Source organism: Herpailurus yagouaroundi, unplaced genomic scaffold (assembly GCF_014898765.1).
Source record: "Herpailurus yagouaroundi ecotype Mexico unplaced genomic scaffold, PumYag 203, whole genome shotgun sequence".
Classification (NCBI taxonomy): domain Eukaryota; kingdom Metazoa; phylum Chordata; class Mammalia; order Carnivora; family Felidae; genus Herpailurus; species Herpailurus yagouaroundi.
In genome coordinates, this window is record NW_024412434.1 from 17,735,173 (window position 1) to 17,754,060 (window position 18,888).

Below are 18,888 nucleotides of genomic sequence, written 5' to 3' on the forward strand. Positions count from 1 at the left end.
CACTTCACACCCACTCAATTCCATGAAACATGAACTTGGTGACTCTTCTGCTCTGAAGCAATTCCAAGAAAATCAGTTCAACACATTTTTTTTGTAGCCTGTTCTATCATTTCTCATGGTTAAAACCGGCGACCAGTTCAGAAGCCTGTTCTGCTTAAGCAAGCGTATCCCTTGATGGGCAAGTTTGTTCAAGGGAATCACAATAGTTTCGGCCCAGAAGAAAAAAGACGAGGATGCCATTGAATACAAACTTAAAAACCTAAAAGGATGAAACACTGTTTCTTCACGTTCTTATTCTTCACATTTTCCAATCTTTACCAAAATATGTCAAAACACCAGTAATGCATTTGCAGTTTAATAGAAAACAATTGACTTATGGAAATAAAACAATCTTTGTATTGGGTTATTTACCAAAAAAGTCTGCTTGGGATTCTCTTTCTCTCTGCCCGTCCCCTGCTCACGCTGTCTCTATCTCTTTCAAAATAAATAAATAAACCTAAAACAAACTTTTTTTAAATTTGACTTTAATGGTAATTCTCTTCAGATAGAATATTTAGATTGACTGTAATTTATAGTATATACATGCAGACTATGTGGGGGGCCTACGAAGTTTCCAGTTCTCCAATCAGTGTTATGTTTTGTTTTGTTTGGCACTGCTCATGTCTTTATAATATCCTTGTTTAGCTTTGCTGAATAATTTAATTAGAAGGTTATATGACCCATTTAATAATTGAAAAAAATTTTAAGATGAAAAACATACTTTATGGTCTGAAGATGACCGAGACTATAGATGGAAGTCAAGACACAAAAACCTTAGATTTCTTCTCTGTAACTACAAACTATGTAATGTTACCTATAAATTTTAGCAACAGAATGTAAATGTTGTATCTATTCACTGAAATACTCTGGAAACCCTATTCTCTAAGGTAACTAAATCTTAAAAGAAAAAAAAAAAGAAAAGAAATACATTGGAGAGAAAGAAGGCATTTCTGAAAAATCCATTAATATTTTAATTTTAATGCATGAGAAATTAAGATTTGTGTATGTATAAATGCAAACTTTCACATAAAATATTACTATAGTAAATATTATTCCCAAAGCATATCAAATCATTTTTGATATATTTAAGACTACACTAACTTTTTTAAAAGATTATTTTTTAGAACACTTCTAAGTTTACAATAAACTTGAGAGGAAGGTACAGAAATTTCGCATATACTCCCCTGCCCCCACATGTGCATGGCCTTCTCCATTATAATCATCCTCTGTGCTCCGACTGTTCATCTTTTTCTTTTTTTTTTTTTCAACATTTATTTATTTTTGGGACAGAGAGAGACAGAGCATGAATGGGGGAGGGGCAGAGAGAGAGGGAGACACAGAATCAGAAACAGGCTCCAGGCTCTGAGCCATCAGCCCAGAGCCTGACGCGGGGCTCGAACTCACGGAGCGCGAGATCGTGACCTGGCTGAAGTCGGACGCTTAACCGACTGCGCCACCCAGGCGCCCCTTTCTTTTTATTGTCTCTGTAGTTTTGCATTTTCTAGAATGTCATATAGCTTGAATCATACAATAGGTAGTCTTCTCAAAATGGCTTTTTACACTTAGTAATATTCAGATAAGCTTCCTCCATGTTTTTGATGGCTTGCTAGCTCATTTCTTTTTAGTGCTGAATAATATTCCATTGCCGGAATTACCACTGTTTATTTATCTGTTTACCCACAGAAGGACATCTTTCTTGGCTCTAAGTTTTGACAAGTATGAAGAAAGTTGCTAAAAGCAACCATTTTCAAGCTTTTGTGTTGATGTAAGTTTCCAACTCCTTTGGATAAATGCCAAGGATCATGATTGCTGGATGGGATGGTAGGAGTATGTTTAGTTTTGTAAGAAACCATCTTTCTGTCTTCAAAGGGGCTATCCAGGGCGCCTGGGTGGCTCAGATGGTTAAACGTTTGACTTCAGCCCAGGTCATAATCTCACGGTTCACGAATTCGAGCTCCACGTGGGGCTAGCGGCTGTCAGCACAGAGCCCACTTCAGATCCTCTGTCCCCCTCTCTCATTGTCCCACCCCAACTTGTGTGCACGTGCTTTCTCTCTCTCCCCATAAGTAAATAAACAATACCCCCAAAAATGTGTCTATACCATTTTGCATTCCCACCAGTAATGAATGAGAATTTCTTCTGCTCACCAGTATTTGGTGTTGCCAGTGTTTTGATTTGTTTCATTCTAACTGATATGTAGTGGTATCTCACTGTTGTTTTAATCTGCATTTCCCTGATGACACATGATCTGGACATTTCTTTGTATGCTAACTTGTCATGTGTGAGGTGTCTGTTCATTTGGTGAGGTCGTTTGTCCATTTTTAAATTGGGTTGCTTGTTTTCTTAGTGTTGAGTTTTATGTTCTTTGTATATTTTGGATAACAGTCTTTATCAGATATGTCTTTCGCAAATATTTTCTCCTAGTCTGTGGCTAGTCTTCTAATTTTGATATTGTCTTTCACAAAGAAGTCTTTTTAATTTAATTGAATCAAGTTTGTCAATTATTTCTGTATGGATCATGTCTTTGGTGTTATACCTAAAAAGGCATCACTATACCCAGATGACTCAAGGTCATCTAGGTTTTCTCCTATTTTATCTTCTAGGAGTTTTATAGTTTTGTATTTTCCATTTAGATCTATGATCCATCTTATCATATGACTTCACTCATATGAGGAATTTAAGATACAAAACAGATGAGCATAAGGGGAGGGAGGCACAAATAATATAAAAACAAGGAGGGGGACAAAACATAAGAGATTCTTAAATACAGAGAACAAACTGAGGGTTGCTGGAGCATTGGGGGTGGGCGGGGTGGGCTGAAGGGTAAGGGGCATTAAGGAAGACACTTGTTGGGATGAGTCTTGAGTATTATACCTAGGGGATGAATCACTGGAGTCCACTTCTGAAATCATTATTCCACTATATTCTAACTTGGATGTAAATAAAAATAAATAAACAGATCAATCTGTGATCCATCTTGACTTAATTTATGAAGGGTGTAAGTTCTAGGTACAGATTTATGTTTTTTGCATGTGGATGTCTAGTAGTTCCTACACCATTTGTTGAAAAGATCGTCTTTTCTCCATTTTATTAATTTTATTCCTTTCTCGAAGATCAGTTGACTTTTTTTTTTTTATGTGGGTTTATGCCTGGTCTCTCTATTCTGTTCTTTTTTTTTTTCTTCAATATATGAAGTTTATTGTCCAATTGGTTTCCATACAAAACCCAGTGCTCATCCCAACAGGTGCCCTCCTCAATACCCATCACCCACCCTCCCCTCCCTCCCACCCCCCATCAACCCTCAGTTTGTTCTCAGTTTTTAAGAGTCTCTTATGCTTTTGCTCTCTCCCACTCTAACCTCCTTTTTTTCCCCCTCTCTATTCTGTTCTATTGATATGTTTGTCTGTTGTTTTGTCAATATTATACTGTAGCTTTATAGTAAGTCTTGAAGTCAGGTAACATCCATTCTCCAACTTTGCTCCTTCTTCTTCAATATTGTGTTGTCTATTCTGGACCTTTTATCTCTCCATGTAAACTATAGAAGAAGTTTGTCAATATCCACAAACCAACTTGTTAAAACTCTGACTGGATTGCATTGAATCTCTAGATCTAGTTGTGAAGAAGTGACATCTTGACAATACTGAGTCTTCCTATTCATGAACATGAAATATCTCTCCATTTATTGAGTCCTCCTTTGGCATCTTTTATCTGACTCTGCAGTTTTTCCTCAGATCTTGTACATATTTTGTTAAATTCATATCTAAGTATTTCATTTTGGGGGGTGCCAATGTAAATATTAATGTGTTTTTAATTTTAAATTTCACTTGTTTGTTCCTGATATATAAGAAAGCAATTGAATTTTTGTATATTAACTTTGTATCCTGCAAGCTTGCTATAATCAATTATCTCCAGGGTTGTTTTGTTTTTGTTTTTTATTGATTCTTATGGGTTTTCTACATAGATGATCGTATTATCTGTGATCAAAGACATTTTTATGTCTTTCTTCCTAATCTGTATACCTATTATTTCCTTTACTTGTCTTATTGAATTGACAAGGGATTCCAATATGATGTTGAAAAGTAGTGAAAACATCACTCCCTTGTACCTGATGTTCAAAAGTAGAGGGGCCATCCTTGCCTTATACTTGATCTCAGTGGGAAAGCTCTTGAATTTATCATCACTAAGTATGATGTTAGTTGTAGATTCTTGTAGATAATATTTATCTGGTTGAGAAAGTTCCCATCCATTCCTAATTTTCTGAGATTTTTTTTTTTAAATTTTCATTATTCCTGAGAGAGAGCGAGAGAGCATGAGCAGGGGAGGGGCGGGGCAAGAGAGGGACACAGAATCCGAAGCAGGCTCCAGGCTCTGAGCTGTCAGCACAGAGTCCCACGCGGGAGTCAAACTCACAAACCGTGAGATCATGACCTGAGCCGAAGTCAGACGTTTCACCGACTGAGCCACCTGGGAACCCCCTGAGATTTTTTTTTTTTAATCATGAATGGGTGTTGGATTTTTTTCAAATGCCTCATTTGATCTGATCATGTGATTTTTCTTCTTAGTTTATCAATGTCATGGATTATATTAATTGATTTTTGAATGTTGGACAAGGTTTGCATACCTGGGATGAATTCAAGTTAATTATGGGGTATGATTCTTTTTATACTTTTTTAGATTTGTTATGCTAATATTTTCTTGATGAATTTTACATCAATGTTATGCTAGATACTGATCTGTAGTTTTCTTCCTTTTTCCTTTTTTTTTTTTTTTTTATAATGTGTTTGGTTTTATATTAAGGTAATGCATCATGGAATTACTTTTAAAGTATTGTTTTCTTCTATTCTCTTTTTAAAATGTATTTATTTGATTTGAGAGACACAGAGAGTGCAAGCAGGGGAAGGACAGACAGAGAGAGGGAGAGAGGGAGAATCCCAAGCAGGCCCCACACAGTCAGTGCACAGAGCCTGATGCAGGGCTTGAACCCATGAAACTGTAAGACCATGATCCGAGCAGAAATCAAGGGTTGGATGCTCAATTGACTGAACCACCCAGGGACCCCTCTTTTCTTCTATTCTCTTAAAGAGAAATTATACCAATTATCTGCAATCTCTTTAATTTCTTCCTTAAATGTTTGGTAGAATTCACCAATGAACCTATCAGTGCCTCATGCTTTCAGTTTTGGAAAATTATTATTTTTTTTTAGTAAAAATTTTTTTTTAACATTTATTTTTTTTTTGAGAGACAGAGCACAAGCAGGGAAGGGACAGAGAGAGAGGGAGATACAGAATCCAAAGCAGGCTCCAGGCTCCGAGCTGTCAGCCCAGAACCCAGGCCCACTCAGGGCTCGAACCCATGAAGTGTGAGATCATGACCTGAGTGGAAATCGGACACTCAACCAACTGAGTCACCCAGGCACCCCTCAGTTTTAGAAGATTATTAGTTATAGATTTGATTTCTTTGATATGGGCCTATTGAGATCATTTTATTATTCTTGTGTGAGTTTTGACAGATTGTTTTTTTCAAGGAATTGGACCGTTTCATCTAGGTTATCAACTGTGTGGGTATAGAGTTGTTCATAGTACTCTTTTATTTTCATTGGGATCTGTAATGTCCTCACTTTTACTTCTGAAATTACTAATTTGTGCCTTTGCTCTTTTTTTTTTTAATTAGCCTGACTACAGGCTTATCAAATTTATTGATTTTTTCAAAAATAGCATTTGATTTTTTCCATTTATTTCCTGTTTACAATTTCATTGATTTCTGCTCTAATTCTTATTATTTCTTCTCTTCTGCTCACCTGGGACTTAACATGCCCTTCTTTTTCTAGTTTCCTAAGGTGAAAACTGAGGTTATCAATTTTAGATCTTTCTTCTCTTCTAATAGATGCATTCAATGCTATAAATTTTCCTCTAAACGCTGCCTTTGCTGCATCCTACAAATTTTGATAAGTTGTTTTCATTTTTATTTACTCCAAAATATTTTAATTTATCTTGAGATTTCTTTTTTGACCTATGTGTTATTTAGAAGTGTGTTTAATGTCCATGTGCTGTGGGATTTTTCTATTATTCTTCTGTTACTGATTTCTAGTTTAATTCCATTTGTGTTATGAGAACAGACATTTTATGGTTTTTATGCCTTTGAATTTGTTAAAGTGTGTTTTATGACCCAGAATGTGGTTTATCTTGGTGAATGTTTCATGTGAGCTTGAGAAGAATGTGCATTATACTGTTGTTGGATGAAATAGTCTATAGATGTCAATCATATCCAGTTCACTGATAGTGTTGTTGAGTTCAACTACATCCTTACTGATCTTCTGCCTGCTGGGATTGTCTATTTCTGAGAGGGGGTGTTGAAGACTTTGCCTATAATAGGGGATCCATTTATTTCTCTTTGCAGTTCTATCATATGTATTACTGTTTTCTTTGTTCCTATTTTTGTGTTTCACTCTTCTTCTGTCTTCTATGGTATTGAGCATTTTATATGAGTCCGTTTTGTCTCCTTTCTCAGCATATGTTATACTTCCTTTTTTAATCTTTTAGAGGTTGTCCTAGAGTTTGCAACATACATTTACAGCTAATCCAAGTACAGTTTCAAATAATGCTATACCACTTTACAGGAATGTGAGTATCTTATAATAAAAAAAATCCTAATTCCTTCCTCCCATTATTTATACCCTTGCTTTCATTCATTTCACTTATGTATAATTGTATAACATGTATGTATATGCTATACACATAAGCATACATAATAATTATTTTGTTATCTATTAGATCAGTTAAGAATTTTTTTACAGTTTTTATTTACCTTTATCTAGTCATTTGCTTTCTATATGTATCATAGTTTCTGGCCTATATGTTTTGTTTTTTTTTCCTTCTCCCTAAGGAACTTCTTTAAACGTTTCTTTCAAGACAGGTCTACAGGCAAAAAACTTCTTCCCATTTTTATAAGTCTGAGAAAGTCTTTATTTCTCCTCACCTTGGAAGAATGATTTCACAGCGTACAGAATTCTAGGTTGATAGTTTTTCTCTTAACCCTTTAAACATTTCACTGCTCTCTTTTCTTGCTTGCATGGTTTATGAGAAGTTGGCATTACAGGTGAGCTGCTTTTCTCCTCTGGCTTCTTTTGGGATATTTTGTCTGTAATTTGAAAATGATATGCGGAGGTGTAATTCTTTTGCCACTTATCCTGCTTGGTGTTTTCTGAGCTTCCTGAATCTGTGGGTTTGGTGTCTGACATTAATTGGGGGGAAATTCTTAGTCATCATTGTGGCAAATATTTCTTCTGTTCCTTTCTCTCTTTCTTCTTCTTCTAGCATTCCTAATACTCAGGACTTATGCCTTCTGCAGTAGTCCCAAAGTTCTTGGGTATTCTGTTCCATTTTTTTCAGCCTTTGCTTTCAAATATTCTATTACTATATCCTTTAATGCAGACACTCTTTCCTCAGCTGTATCTGGTCTACTAATAAGCCCAATGAATACAGTCTTCATTTCTGCTACATGGTTCTTTCTAGAACCTCTTTTTGGTTCCTTCTTGGGATTTCCATTTCTCTGTTTATATTACCCACCTGTTCATGCATGCTGTATACTGTATGCATTTGATCCATCATCATATTAACCCTAGTTGTCTTAAATTCCTGGCCTGATGATTCCAACATCCCTGACATATCTGGTTTTGATTGTTCTATCTCTTAACATCTTTTTTTTTTTTTTTTTTTTTTTGCCTTTTGATATGCCTTGTAATTTTTTCTTAATAGCTGGGCATGATATACCAGGTAAAAGGAACTTCTGTAAATAAGCCTTTAGTAATATGGTAGTGAAGTGTGGGGGAGGAGGAAGGGAAAGCCTTTTATAATTTACGACCAAGTATCGGTCTTTAGTGAGCCTATGTCTCCAGACTGTGAACTTCACAAGAGTTTCTCTATTATATTCTTCCCTTATTGTTGACAAGGTTGACAAGACAGAGTGGGCTGGAATTGGGTACTTCCCTTCCCTCAGGTCAGCTAGGCTCTGATAATACCCCAGCATATTGGGCTCTGGTTAACTAGCTCCTCCTGAAGACAGGCTTTATTTAGATGCATAGAGTGCTCCGCTAATTTCAACATAGTTCCTTTTCCCCTCCCCCTGGTGGAAACATGAGGGGATTTTTCTCCAATATTTACTATAGAAACTTGGTCAAGCTCCTGGAGGTACTCTTAAAATATTATGGGAAACCCCCCATAACTGGGTCCTTTCAGGAGTTTTAACTCAGTTATCTACATAGAGCCTCCAACGAGTCATCATTTACAGTTGAGGTTTTCCTACCTGGGTGCTGGTGAGCCTCTCCTCTGGGAAGCTGTGACTCCCTGTCTGTCTTTCCAGTTTGGGGGCAGTGGTTGGCCAGGTATCTTGTCTTCCCTTATGAATCCCAGAAGAGCTGCTTTTTCTAGTTGTTTATCTTTTTACTTGTTGTTAGGACAGAGGGGGCAACTTCCAAGCTCCTTGCATGCAGAACTGGAAATGGGAAGTAGCCTTTTGGTGTGTGTGTGTGTGTGTGTGTGTGTGTGTGTGTGTGTGTGTGTGTATTACTTAATCATAAAAAACATACTATATATAATATAGTAGGTACTCCAATTTGTTAAATGAGTCAATTAAGTAAATGTTAAAAAGATAACCTTCAGAATAAATATGGGCTTATATGTGAAGTCTCTTGTAAACTGTCGATTGTTTATAAATATTTAGTGTTGCTGGGGTGCCTGGGTGGCGCAGTCGGTTAAGCGTCCGACTTCAGCCAGGTCACGATCTCGCGGTCAGTGAGTTCGAGCCCCGCGTTGGGCTCTGGGCTGATGGCTCAGAGCCTGGAGCCTGTTTCCGATTCTGTGTCTCCCTCTCTCTCTGCCCCTCCCCTGTTCATGCTCTGTCTCTCTCTGTCCCAAAAATAAATAAATGTTGAAAAAAATAAATATTTAGTGTTGCTAAAACTATTAGCCACAGATACTTTGGCTTTGCAAGCAGAAAGTTAGTAGTTCCCTCAAAAAGAAAGACAAGGCATGACTTTCTTGACATACTACTAGTCAATTTAGGTCCCCATCCATCTTGTGAACTATGCCTGACTGACACTACTTGCTCAAAGCACATTTCTTGTAGAAGTTCTGGAATATGTTGAAATTGCAGAGGAATAGGCCTCAATACTTAATGATTTTCAGGGAACAAAAGAATGTAAGAACAAACATCCACCATCAGGCCAGGGGAGAGCTTAATTATATCAGTGACAATTAATCAGTGGTAAAACCTCCAGTGCTGATTCAAAAGTGAAGATTGGCCTGATGCACTTGAGTTATCTTTGCAGGATCTAAACCTCTTTGAGCAGTCAGATGCGGGACCACCTGGAATTGATAATTGTGACCCTTGCTGGCCCTCATAACTTCAGCCTGGATTCTGTCACCTTCAGATGACTTTTGTCCAATTCCATGCTATCTTCCCCATTTCACACGCCCTTTTATAAATATGTAGCCACCCTGAACTTAAAAATTCTCCAGTCTTGTTGCTTGAAGAGATACTGTTTGGGGAAATATCCTTGGTGTTGTCCTTACTTGTAGCAGGTGAAGCCCTTCCTTTCCCTACTCTTTGGCTTGGTTGTCTTTTGGCTCAACACTCACCAAGAGGGGGACTCACTTTGGAATAACAGTTTCTTTTCTCAGAGCCATTGCATACTGATGTGCATGTTGTACACTGCTCAATCAGAAGGGGTGCCATTTCCACGGACTACCACAATCATACATGGCAGTCCTAAAAAAATACATGGAGCAGCATGATTTAGAGTTCATGAACTAATGTTTGTTTGTGAAACACTGAAATACCTTCCTAATGCACGTGGGGCAGGGGGACCCACCCATCAGTGTGCCCACAATAGTTGCATCTGGATTTTGCAGCCAGCCACACCAGGGGCTAGCTTCAAACACAAGCGTACCCACAGTAGCCACAGTTGGCTTCTTGGTCAGTCACACTGGGGCCAGCCTTGTCACCAGTCATAGCACAGCTATAACAGGAGGGGACACACAAACCATACAGGAGAGACCTTTGGAGCACTTAGTTCTGGTAACTGGGAGGATTCTACTTCTGAGCCTCATGGGACAACTCCTACATAAGGCCATTTCTTCAAAGCCAAGAGATGTAGCTGACCTAACTAATACATAGAAACAGAGAGAGTCAGGCAAAATCAGGAAACAGAGGATTATGTTCCAAACAAAACAACAAAACTATAGAAAAAGTACTAAACAAAATAAAGATAAGCAATCAACCTGATAAAGAGTTCCAGTTAATGGTCATAAACATGATCATTGAACTAGGGAGAGAATCAACGAACACAGTGAAATTTCAGTAAAGAGACAAAAAGTGTAAAAAAACAACTAACCAGAGTTGAAGAATACAATAACTGAAATGAAAAATACACTAGAGGGAGTCAACATCAGATTGGAAGATGCAGAAGAACAGATCAGTAATCTGGAAGACAGGGTAGTTGAAATCACCCAAACTGAACAGCAAAAAGAAAAAAAGAAAATAAAAAATGAGGATAGTTTAAGTAACCTCTGGGATAATATCAACCACACTAACATTCTTATTGTAGGGGTTTCAGAAGAAGATGAGAGAAAGGGCAGAAAACTCATTTGAAGAAATAATAGCTGAAAACTTCCCAAATCTGGGAAAGGAAACAGACATCCAGTACCATAAAGCAGAGAGCCCCAAACAAGATGAACCCAAAAAGGTTTACACCAAGACATGTAATAATTAAAATGTCAAAAGTTAAGGAAGAAGGAAGAATCTTAAAAGCCCCAAGAGAAACATCTTATCATGTACAAGGGAATACTATCAACTGATATTTCAGCCAAAACTTTACAGTCCAAAATGGACTGGCATGTTATAGTCAAAGTGCTGAATGGGAAAAAACCTACAACCAAAAATATCCTACTCAACCATTCATAACTGAAAGAGAGATAAAGAGTTTTCCAAAGAAACAAAAGTTAAAGTTTATCACCACTAAACTGGCCTTTCAAGAAATGTTGAAGGAAATTCTTTAGGTGGAAAAGAAAGGTCATAACTAGAAGAAAATTATGAAAGAAAAACATCTTACTGATCAAAGCAAACATATAGTTAAGGTAGTAGATAAACCACTTATAAAGCTGGTATAAATGTTAAAATACAAAAGTAGTAAAATCAACTACATTTACAATAATTAGTTAAGGGATATACAAAGTAAAAAAGATGTAAAATATGGCATCAAATACATAAAACATTAGGGAGGGTGTAAAAATGTAGCTGTTTTAGAATGTGTTCAAACGTAAGTGTCCATCAACTTAAATAGACTTGTATACATACACAAAGGGTGCTAAATATAAATCTCATGGTAAAAATAAGCCAAAACCCTATAATAGACACCCAAAAGTGAAAGAGAAAGAATTTCAAACGTAACATGACAGAAAAGCATCAAAACAAAGAGAAAAGATCAAGAAGAAAAGAACAGAGAATAACTACAAAAACAACCAGAAAACAATTTTTTAAATGGCAATAAGTATCTACATACAAATAATTACTTTAAAGTAATTTTTAAGTAATTTTTAAGTAATTTTTAATTTTTAAAATTTTAATTTTATTTTAATTTTAAAATTTAATTTTTAAATTTTAATTTTTAATTTAATTTTAAATTAATTTTTAATTTAATTTAAATAATTACTTTAAAGTAATTTTTAAGTAATTTTTAAATGGACTAAATGTTCCAATCAAAAGACACAGGTGACTGAATGAAGAAAAAAAAAAAAAAGACCTATCAATATATTATCTACAAGAGACTCATTTCAGATCTAAAGACACATACAGACTGAAAGTGAAGTGATGGGAAAAGATATTCCTTGCAAATGAAAACAAAAAGAAAGCTGGGGTAGCAAAAAAACAAAGACTGTATCAAGAGACAAAGATGAACATTTACATAATGATAAAGGGATCATTTATGTGAATACATAAATATGTATTTACCCAGGAAGGAGCACCAAAAAAAATAAATAAATAAAAGCAAATAGTAAGAGACCAAAGGGGGATGATAACACAATAACAGTAAGAAAATTTAACACCCCACTTGCATCATCCAGGCAGAAAATCATTAAGAAAACACTGGCCTTACATGACACATTAGATCAGATGTACTTACCAGATACATACGGAACATTCCATGCAAAAACATCAGAGTACACTTTCTCTCTAGGTACGCATGGAACATTCTCCAGGATAGATCACATGTTAGGCCACAAAACAAGGCTCAATACATTTAAGAAAATTGAAACCATATCAGCATCTTTTGTGACCACAATGGTATAACTAGATATCATTTACAAGAAAAAAAAAACTAGCAAAACACAAACACATGGAAGCTAAACAACATGCTATTAAACAACCAGTAGATCAATTAATAAATCAAGGAAGAAATAGAAAAAAATACCTTGAGACAAATGAAAATGAAAAGAAAACACCAAAATCTGTGGAATATGGCAAAAGCAGCTCTAGGAGGGAAGTTTACAATAATATGGGCCTACCTCAAAAAACAAGAAAAATCTCAAATAAACAATCTAACCTTACACCTAAAGAAATTGAGAAAAAAAAGAACAGAGCCAAAGTAGCAGAAAGAAGAAAATAATAAAGATAAAAGCCAACAATAAATGAAACAGAAACTAAGTAACACTGGAAAAGATCATTGAACCTAAGAGCTGGTTCCTTGAAAAGATAAACAAAATTGATAAACGGTTAGCAGGACTCATAAAGAAAAAAAAGAAAAGGACTCAACTAAAATCAGAAAGAGAAGTTACAGCAGACCTCACAGAAATACAAAAGATTATAAGGGGAAAATATGAACAATTAATGTACAACCAACTGGACAATACAGAGAAAATGGATAAATTCCTAGAAATATATAACCTTCCAAGATTGAAACAGAAAGAAATAGTAAATCTGAAACAGACTGAGTACTAATAAGGAAATTAAATTGGTATCAAAAAACTCCCAACAAACCAAAATCCAAGCTTCATAGGTGAATGCTACTGAACATTAAATGAGGAATTGACATCTGTCTTCCTGAAACTGCTCCAAAAAATTGAAAAGAAAGAAATGCTTCCAAATTTATTCTAGGAGTCCAGCATTACCCGGATCAAAACCAGACAAAGATACACCAAAAAAAAAAAAAAAAAAAAAAAAAAAAAAAAAAAAAAAAAAAAAAAATTACAGGCCAATATCCTTAATGAATGTAGATGCAAAAATCCTCAACAAATGTTAGCACACTGAATTCAACAATAAATTAAAAAGATCTTATGCCATGATCAGGTGGAATTTTTCCCAAGATGGCTCAATATCTGCAAGTCAATCAACATGATACCTTATTGACAAAATGACGATAAAAATCATCTCATCATCTCAATAGATGCAGAAAAAGCATCTATTGCCCAAATTCAATGTCCGTTTATGAGTAAAAACTCTCAATAAAGTCGGTATAGAGAGACCATATCTCAATATAATAAAGGACATATATGACAAATCCACAGCTAACATCATACTGTATGGTGAAAACTTGCAACCTTTTCCTCTAAGATCGGAACAAGACAAGGATGTCCACTCTTGCAACTTTTATTCAACATATCACTAGAAGTCCTAGCCACAGCAATTAGATGGGAAAAAGAAATGAAAGGCATACCAGTTGGTAAAGAACTGTAACTGTCACTATTTGCAGGTGACATAATAGTATATAGAGAAAGCTCTAAAAACTTATGCAAAAAATAACTAGATCTAATACTTGAATTCAGTAAAGTTGCAGGATACGAAAGTAATATACACAGATCTGTTGCATTTCTGTAACTAATAACAAATGATCAGAGAGAGAAATTAAAGAAAACAATCCTATTTACAATTACACCAAAAAGGATAAACTACCTAGGAACAGGTTTTTTTAAATACCTATTTAACCAAGGAAGTGAAAGACCTGTATTCTGAAAAGTATAAGGTGTTGATGAAAGTAATTGAAGATGAAACAAATAGAAAGATATGCTATAGAAAACTTATGAAGGAAATCGAAGAAGACACAAAGAAATGGAAAAACATTCCATGCTCATGGATCAGAAGAATAAATATTGTTAAAATGTCAATACTACCCAAAGCAATCTATACACTCAAGGCAATCTCAATCAAAATTGCACCGCCATTCTTTTTTTGTTGTCTTATTGTTATTTTTAAATTTTTTAATCTTTATTTTTGAGAGAGAGGGAGACAGTAAGAACAGGAGAGGAACAGACAGAGAGGGAGACAGAGAATCTGAAGCAGGCTCCAGGCTCTGAGCCGTCAGCACAGAGCCTGATGTGGGCCTGAACTCAAACTGCAAGATCATGATCTGACCCAAAGTCGGACACTTAACCGACCAAGCCACCCAGGCGCCCCTACACTGGCATTCTTCTCAAAGCTAGAAAAAACAATCCTAAAATTTGTATGGAACCACAAAAGACCCTGAATACCCAAAGGAATATTGAAAATGAAAACCAAAGTGGAGGCATCACAATCCCAGACTTTAGCCTCTACTACAAACTGTAATCATCAAGACAGTAGGGTATTGGCACAAAAACATAGACCAATGGAATAGAATAGAGAACCCAGAATTGGACCCACAAATGTATGGACAACTAGTCTTTGACAAAGCAGGAAAAAAAAATCCAGTGGAAAAAAGACACTCTCTTTAGAAAATGGTGTTGGGAGAACTGGACGGCCATATGTAGAAGAATGCAACGAGACCACTTTCTTATACCATAACCAAAAATAAACTCAAAATGGATGAAAGACCTAAATGTGAGACAGGAAACCATCAAAACCCTAGAGAAGAAAGCAGGATAAAAACCTCTTTGATCTCAGCTGCAGCAATTTCTTGCTTCACACATCTCCAAAGACAAGGGAATTAAAAGCAAAAATGCACTATTAGGACCTCATCAAGATAAAAATCTTCTGCACTACAAAGGAAACAACCAACAAAACTAAAAGGCAACCAATGGAATGGGAAAAGATATTTGCAAATGATGTATCAGATAAAGGGTTAGTATCCAAAATCTATAAAGAACTTACCAAACTCAACACCCAAAAAACAAATAATCCAGTGAAGAAATGGGCAGAAGACATGAATAGACACTTTTCCAAAGAAGACATCCAGATGGCCAACAGACACATGAAAAGATGCTCAACGTCACTCATCATCAGAGAAGTCAAAACCACACTGAGATATCACCTCACACCAGTCAGAGTGGCTAAAATTAACAACTCAGAAAACAACAGATGCTGGCGAGGATGTGGAGAAATGGGAACCCTCTTGCACTGTTGGTGGGAATGTAAACTGGTGCAGCCATTCTGGAAAACAGTGTGGAGGTTCATCAAAAAATTAAAAATAGAACTACCCTACGACCTAGCAATAGCACTACTAGGAATGTATCCAAAGGATACAGGAGTGCTGATTCATAGGGGCACATGTACCCCAATGGTTATAGCAGCTCATTCGACAATAGCCTAATTATTGAAAGAGCCTAAATGTCCATTAACTGATGAATGGATAAAGAAGATGTGATTTATATATCCACTGGAGTACTATTTGGCAATAAGAAAGAATGAAATTATGCCATTTGCAGCAACATGGATGGAACTGGAAGGTATTATGCTAAGTGAAATAAGTCACTCAGAAAAAGATATAAATCATATATTTTCACTCATATGTGGAACTTGAGAAACTTAACAGAAGACCATGGGGGAAGAGAAAGGGAAAAAAATAGTTGCAAACTGAGAGAGAGGGAGGCAAACCACAAGAGACTCTTAAATACAGAGAACAAACTGAGGGTTGATGGGGGGAGTGGGGGAGAGGGGAAAATGGGTGATGGGCGTTGAATAGGGCACTTATTGGGATGAGCACTGGGTGTTGTATGTAAGCAATGAACCATGGGAATCTACCCCCAAAACCCAGAGCACAAGGGTACACACTGTATGTTAGCCAATTTGACAATAAATTCTATTTTTAAAAAAGAAAGATATGCTGTACTTATGAATTGGAATAATTAATATTGTTAAACTATCCATACTACCAAAGGAACCTAAAGATTAAATATAATCCTATGAAAATACCAACAGCATTTTTCACAGAAATAGAACAAATAGTCCTAAAATTTGTATGGAAGCAAAAAAGTCCCCAAATAACCAAAATGTCTTGAAAAAGAACAACGCTGGAATTATCATGCTCCTTGACTTGAAACTATACTACAAAGCTTTAATAATCAAAACAGCACGATACACACACACACACACACACACACACACACACACACACACACACACCAGACACATAGATCAATAGAATAGAATAGAAAGAATAGAATAGAATAGAATAGAATAGAATAGAATAGAATAGAATAGAATAGGAGAGCCCAGAAAGAAAGCCACAATTATATGGTCAATTAATCTATGACAAAGGAAGCAAGAATATACAAAGGGAAAAGGTAGTCTCTTCAATAAATGATGACGGGAAAACTGGACAGGTACATAGCAAAGAATGAAACTGGATGACTTTTTCAACCCATGTACAAAAATAAAATCAAAATGAATTGGAAACATAAATTTAAGACCTGAAACCATAAAATTCCTAAAAGAAAACAAAGGCAGTAAACTCTTGGCTATGAGTCTTGGCAATATTTGGGGGGGTGGGGACTGTCTCCCTAGGCAAGGGCAACAGAAGCAAAACTTAACAAATGGGACTATATCAAACAGAAAAGCTTTTGGACAAACCCATCAACAAAAGAAATGGCAACTTACCAAATTGGAGAAGATATTTGCAAATGATATATCTGATGAGGGGTTAATACCCAAGATATGTAAAGAACCAATACAACTCAACATCAAAAAAATAAACAATTAAAAAATGAGCAGAGGAGGGAGGTGAAGAGGCATTTTCCAAAGAAGACATAAGACATACAGGGGGCAAACAGGTGAAAAGCCAACCCATGAAGAGACGCTCAACGTCACTAGGGAACATAACCAGGGAAAGGCAGATCAAAACTGTAGTAAGATATTACCTCACACCAATCAGAATGGTTAGTAGCAAAAGGACAAGAAATAACAAGTGTTGGTAAGAATGTGGAAAAATAGGAGCCTACCTGTCTGTTGGTGGGAATGTATATTGTGCAGCCATTATGGAAAACAGTATGGAGCTTCCTGAAAAAATTAAAAATAGAACTACCATACAATCCAGCAATTCCATCTTGGTATTTATCAGAAGAAAATGAAAACGCTGATTCAAACAGATATATGCACCCTGTGTTCATCGCAGCCCTGTTTACAATAGCCAAGGTATAGAAGCCGTCTGTGTCCATCAATACATGAATAAATTTTTAAAAAGTCATATATTTAAGAAAGTAATATGTATACAATGAAATATTACTCGGCCATAAAAAGGATGAAATCTTGCCATTCGCAACAACAAGGAGGGATCTTGATGGTATGATGCTAAGTGAAATAAATCAGACACAGAAGGACAAATACCATATGATTTCACTTACATGCAAAATCCATAAGGCAAATGAACAAACACAACAAAACAGAAACAGACTCTTAGACACAGAAAACAAACTGGTGGTTGGCAGAGGGGAAGGGGTAGGAAAATGAATGAAACAGGTGGAAGGGATGAAGAAGTACAAACTTCCTGTTATAAAATAAATAAGTCATGGGGATATAAAGTATAGCATAGAGAATATAGTCAATAATATTGTAATAACTATTCACGGTGACAAATGGTAACTAGACTCATTACAGCGATCATTTTTTAATGTATATAAAATATCAAATTACTATGTTATATACCTAAAATTAATATTGTATCCAACTATTCTTCAATTTAAAAATTTTTTTAATTAAAACTTCTGAAAGGCATTGAAATGAAAGACTATCATAGACTTGAACTTTATAAACCAGTGTATACTCTTGAAATAAAATATTAAATTGTTACTCAATAATTTTCCTCTACATGTACATCTCTTTACTGTTTGTATAAAGTGTTGTGACTTCCCAGTAGGCCAGGTATATCCATATTCAACTATTAAACACAAAACACATTCTAAATTCCAGTAAGTAATACTTTAGAGTTTGTATGACCACTGGTCACTCTATAAATTCCAATATAAAGATAAATATAAATGTATGTCAAATGTTTTCAGATTTAAGAAAATTACGAATCAACTACTTCACCTACACGTTTTTCTTAATTAAAAATGATTATCATGGCATAATTTGAAAGAGGTTATTTGAATTCTCAATTTTTTAGAGTTCTAAGTATCATAAGTGCCTGTTGGATTGACAGATGAAGAGGGAAACCCACAAGACACCATCAGGACTTCCTTTAAGGAATTTAAGCATTAATGGGGAACTCAGAAAAGTAAACCCTCAAATAAAGTCTTAATAGAGCACTATAATTAGCACTATAAGAACTCAGGAGGGACAATCAAATGCCTGACAAGTGAATACTCATATCAACTTTAATCTGTATATTCAGTAGATTGCTCATTTTTGGACCTCATGCTACTTGGTGAAAAATTATAACCTAAGGTGACCTTGAGATTTTACATATTATTTTTCATAAATAAAATGGTTAATGTGGCACATTTGAAATACTTAGTTTATCAAGTTATAATTGTTTGCCAGACAATATGATGACAGCATTTCCTATCTCATGTAATCCTCATCAACCTATTAAAGTACAATTCTAACCTATTAAGGTAAGATTATTATGCTCTTGTTTTAGATGTGGCAACTAGGGTTTACAGTGGT